Source organism: Belonocnema kinseyi, chromosome 7, assembly GCF_010883055.1.
Source record: "Belonocnema kinseyi isolate 2016_QV_RU_SX_M_011 chromosome 7, B_treatae_v1, whole genome shotgun sequence".
NCBI lineage: Eukaryota > Metazoa > Arthropoda > Insecta > Hymenoptera > Cynipidae > Belonocnema > Belonocnema kinseyi.
Genome location: NC_046663.1, coordinates 54,083,112 through 54,088,862, shown reverse-complemented (window position 1 = coordinate 54,088,862; position 5,751 = coordinate 54,083,112). Strand labels below are relative to the sequence as shown.

Here is a 5,751-nt window from a genome sequence, read left to right as displayed (position 1 = left end):
AAAGGCACGCAGTGATGCCGAAACGTCGAAAGGTTGAATAAACGAAATTTTTCAGTAATTCTCGTTTATTATATATTTTTTCAACAATTGAAGACCGTAAGAACTACAAAAAATTACACACGCATATTTATATTGACGGTCGAAGAAAGGATTGACTTCGTTTTTATCGAATCTGATTAAGAAGACCCACACTGTTATAAAAATCTGTGCGAGGTTTAATTTACATGTGTGTGAAGCAAATATGCACTACCGCTACTGAAATGTAACATACATTGGTGTACTGAATTTAACATACATGTGTATTAAATTTAATATACAGGTCAGTATAGCAATGTGCGTGAAAACTCAACGTGCTTTAATTACTTTAAATCTTGTCACATATCCTCAATTAAATTAATAATCTAGAATTTGTCGACCGAATCGTTATTTCTTATGAAAGTGCAATGTACGGGTAAAACTTTTTCCTAATAATTTCGCTCTAAATAGTCCAAGTTTAAGGATAAAAGGATAAAAAAAATAGCCTTTCGAAATCCCTAATAAAAAGTTTGGATCGTATACTTGAAAAGGAAGTTATAGGCTTTTAAAAATATCCGTGCAATCGTTGGTGTTCAAAATTCTAACCCTCCCCATTATTAATTAAGAAGTGATTCTCTTGGCCTATGCATTTTTTGATAAAGTAATATTGGATAGGAGAACATATTTCCAAAATTTCAAGGAAATCGAGGAACATAACTTTTAAAGTTGGAGCAATTGAAAAATAATGCTTGATATGAACTTTCATTTTGATACCTAACAATTTCATTTAGCTTCTTACTTCGGAGAAAGAAAATTATATTGGTAAATAATTATTTTATCATATTGTTTAAATAATAAGTAAAAATGAGATTAGAAGATCGATTGTAGTGTACTTTTGAAGCATTTAATGCATATTCAAAATTTATTTACAAATATGCTGTCGTGATTGATCAACAGAAATGTTACCAAATATTTTTCAGATTTTGTTTTGTAATTTATAATTTATTTGGAAAAACTTCCTGAGATGTTTCCTTTAATCGATAAAAATTGTATCTATCTTTAGTTCAAAGAACTAATTATCCAAAGTCTAGCCGTTAGTTCGTGACTTTTTTGTAAAAAATTGTTCTTTCGATTGTATGCATTCTGCATTCCCAAACGTTATATTACATCATTTATGAGATAAAAGTGTAAGAACGTTCTAGAAAAATGTTTAACATCAAACTAAACGTGCTTTGTGTATTATTCGATTGCAAATGACGTGCTCTGGATTTTTTTCTTTACGTCAAAAACCCATATTATGATTATATTACATACCCGATATTATTTCGAAAATCGAGCCGAAAATTTACGATAATTTTCTATGGCCGACTTAAAGTGATTCAAACTAGAATCAAGAGATTAAAAATGTCATTAGAAATATTAGAAGATCGAAAAATTATTATTAGTTAATAATATCTATTGACCTATAGTCAAAAAAGTCGTTAATGAAAATCCAATACTCTGCAGCTAATCTCTGTAACACTCAGAAAGGTGCATGTTAATTTAACCAAAATCGAAATTTTGCTGATCCAAGACCATTTTTTTGAGGTCAAAGAAAGAATTTTTTGAAGGAAAAAATTTTTTTGTGTACAACAACAAAATTTTGTCGCTTCTAGAGCAACAAAATTAAATTCTTGTTTTAGCCAAATCAAATATTTTTGTCCGAGCGAAGATTATATCATACAACTATATATTATTGATTCATTTTTTTATTAGCATATAAATTGTAAAATGAACCAAACTACCTTGACATAAGAAATTTTTTAGTTAAACTAACAAAGCAGATTCGATGCGAGAATTCGACATCCTATTTACAAAGATGTCTAAAGTAACATTTGATGATATAAAAATTTTATTCTCAGCATTTTATAGTGTGAAACGGACTTTGATTTCATTCAAATGATATAAAAAACAAGAAAATTAGCGTCACGATTTTCGGAACGTTTACCTTAATTTTCTTTTTCTTTTCACCAATAATTTAAGTAATAGTTTATTTTTTCCGTATTTGATCATTTTTGTTTTGAAGGAAAAACTGTTTCGCAGGAAATCGTGTACTTACATAATGTTTGTTGACATACAATAAAGATTTTCTTTTGATTGATAGTGAATTAATACAAAATGAAATTCGCGTCATAATAATGTGTTTCACGCTCTTGTCTGTTATTCAATCTTAGAATAATTGTCATGGCATTCCAGACGATTTAAAATAATTGAAGTGTGAATTCTTTTGTGCACCACTATTGGATTATAATATGTAATCAAAAACAACTTTTTTGTCTTATATAATTATCTCTTTTTGTATTTAAAAGCCATTTACCGCAAAAGTATCATCAAAATAATCTTGAATTAATTCTAGGAATTAGAAAATCAAATTTAAAAAAAAATTATTCTATTTTATGAAGGTTCATAAATTTGCTTAAGTTTGGAACTTCATTAGAAATTTGGTTTGTATTCTTTCTTCGAGTTTAAGTAAAATTCTATACTACACCGGAACCCCGATTTAGTAACAGTGTCGAGAGTTGCCTGAAAATAGCCTTATTACTAAAGCGGTACCCTCGAAACGTAAATATTCGGTGCCGCCTGATCCGTTTCCAATTGGAATGTACAATATTGCGCAATATACTAGACTGAGTACCCGCGCACTGCGGCCCTTCAGAGGCGAGATTGCAAACCGTCTCTCGCCCTGTTGCCTGAGAAACTCCATGGTCCAGCAATTCTAGGAATTACTAAACACGGGGTTACGCAATCGGGGTTCTGGTGTACCTAATAATCGTGATACAAAAAGGTCAGTATAATTCACTGTAGGTTTTAGATATATTCTATTTTAGATGTTCAATAAACTTATTCTTTTTAGTTTAAAAATCGTACTATAAGACCATGCAGAATCTGCCATTTTTATTTAGAAAATTGTCGACAACCTGAAACAGGGGCTTTTGAATTTAATTATTTCTATTACTTTAAGCTCATAAATAACTTACTCTAAAATAAAGGGTTCTATACAATGCCCAATAAAATTACTAATTTTTTATTTTGCAAACTCTAGGTCTCTAAATTTCTTAATCTTGTTAAAAAAATACTAGCATACATTTTTTTCTTGTTTAAAAATCGTTGAGAAGTTTCGCTAGACTGTTTTCAAACTAAAAATAAATTTTCAATTTAAAAAAATACTAATTAAAGGCTAGAAAATATTTTATTTCTAGAAATTATTTTGTGTTGATTAGGGAATAAAAATAACTTTTATAAAATAAAGAATTGAAGGTTCTATAGGGCCTAGAATACGAAAATAATTCATTTCATTACAGCGAATGATCTAAAATGGCACCTGAATTTTTTTCCTGGAATAATATGCACAGAATTTCTTGTGCAACATAAAAAGTATATTCTGCATAGTTATAAAATTAAAAACATGTATGCCTAGCGATAGCAAAAATTCTTGAAATTTGATGACATTTTTAAAAATTCAAGGTGAATTTTAAAGAATTCATCAGAATTTTTAGTGAATTCAAACCAGTTCAAGTAAAATTCGAAATAATTTAAATAAACTAGAAAAAAATAGAAAAATAAATCTATTAATTTCAGTAAAGTGGAAGTGAGTTTATAAGAATTTAAGGGAATTCACTATATATAATCGGATGAGATTGATAAGAATTAGAGTAAATTGAACGAAATTTAAAATATCCAAAAAAAAATGAATTAAATAAAATTCTAGTGAATTTTAACGCAATATAAGAAAAATGAGAAGAATATGATGAAATTCATAAGAATTCAAGTGAATTGAGAAGTCCTAAAAAACTAGGTAAAATAAATGTTTGTAAAAATTATTTTCAGGATGAATTCTAAATGAATTTAAAAGAATTGTACAAAATTAAATAATTCTAAATCGTGTATTTATTTAAGTAAAACTAGAGTGAATTTGTAAAAATGCAGGAAATTCAAGAAAATTTAATGAAAATGATACGAATCACAGATAAATCCAAAATAGTTGAAAGGAATTCAAAATAATTCAAGGATCACTAAATTGATACTTTCATTTAAAAATGTGACCTTTGTGCATACTTTTCAATTAAATTTTAGCTTAAAGTACATTTTAAAATACTATATGAATATTTTTACTGTACAAAATAAGTATTTCTTGTGTATTTTCGAAATACAAGATTTTTTTCCTGTCAACTAGTATGGATTTTTTTTATTTAGTCATTACTGAAAGTATTTTTTTTTTTATATTTTAGAAGAAATTCTATGCATATTATTGCAGAAAAATAAAATGTATAGCGGCCATTTATAATCATTAATTGTAATGAAAGTAGGAATTTTCGCATTCTCTGCTTGATAATATCTTCAAGAAAAATTTTTAATAAAGTTTAAGGCTTATTCCGCAACAAATAAAAAAAATTATTTCTAGAGGTTAAAAAATTGTTTAGTCTTAAATATGTGTTTAGCAATATAATAAAATTTATGGCAAGAATTTTTTACCAAAAGAAATTTCGAGGGTTAACATTTGCAAAATCCAAAAATTCAAATTTGTATTAGGCACCGTAGGGTTCAAACTTTGAAATATTTCAATAACAGAAACTGTATCTAAAAACTTTAATGAATCCATTTAAATCACCTAAAATAAATGATAATAAATTTCAAATGAATCATTTTTAATTGGGTACGTTAACAAGTTGAATAATTCTAAACTAAATTTAAAAAATTTCTGCCATATATTTTTCTACAAGTATTTTAACAAAGGATGTGAAAAATGTTTACAATTTAAAAAAATCATAAAACGTATAATTAAAATACTGGAAAATACAATTTAAAAAACTGAATAATTGTTAATGTACAAAACTCACCTCAGTAAGTTTTAGTCGCCGACTAATGACACTTTAATTCTCTGACACTTTTTATATAGAAAAAAAACCTCAACCTAGTCCGCGTGGCCGGTCAACGGTAATAAATGCGTGATTTTTGGTTTTCTTGATGTAACGCATAAATGTAATGAACCGGAATTTCTTTGATAAAATTAGATCGCGTGCTTTTTTTTCTTTATTTTGTGAAAGACGTTTTAGCTCAACTGTAGAAAACCTACGTCAATTATAATCACACGTTGAAAAAAATTCATAACTTGATGCAAAAGTGACTGGAAATTGCCGACAATTAGTAAATGAACTTGGGATACGCGTTGGATTAAGAAGCAGAATTTTGAGACTGGCCGTTTTAATTGTCATGTGCGCCTTTATACGAAGTGTTCCCTTTCCACTCCCGGTTTCGAAGATATCCTGTCATCATACATACTGTAATGGATGTGAGAACGCGTCAACTTACGGGGTTTAATTTTTCAATGAAATTCCTCATTTAACCTGAACTGAAATTTCTGAACTAATTAATCCACGTGATTCTACTTCGTTTGTTTACATTTAAGTTCATCTGAAATCACCGACTCGGTTTCAAAGTACACGTGCCTCTCAGATGGCATACACTCAGATAAAAATTGTCGTTCATTCAACAAAATCGTTTGGTTTATTTCAAGCAAGAATTTGTTTAAGTAATCTACATTTTTGTTGACTGGAACAAACATTTTGTTGGTTTAACCACATTTTTTCTTGAATTTACCGATCTAATTATTTTTGCTGAAATCAAAAAGAACTTTTGGTTGGATAACCTATTTCCATAGTTGAACGAACTAGAATTTTTTTACTTCAACAAAAACTT

At 28.1% G+C, this 5,751-nt stretch overlaps 1 protein-coding gene across 1 annotated transcript in view; it reads right to left on the bottom strand.

The window, feature by feature from the left end:
- The window catches only part of LOC117177265 (sodium-coupled monocarboxylate transporter 1-like), a 42,416-nt gene extending 37,193 nt beyond the window's left edge, over nt 1–5,223 (bottom strand). The window contains exon 1 of the mRNA XM_033367853.1: nt 4,893–5,223. The gene's annotated coding sequence lies outside the window, so the exon portion shown is untranslated. The remainder of the gene's footprint in view (nt 1–4,892) is intronic.
- Nucleotides 5,224–5,751: the final 528 nt, after the last annotated feature.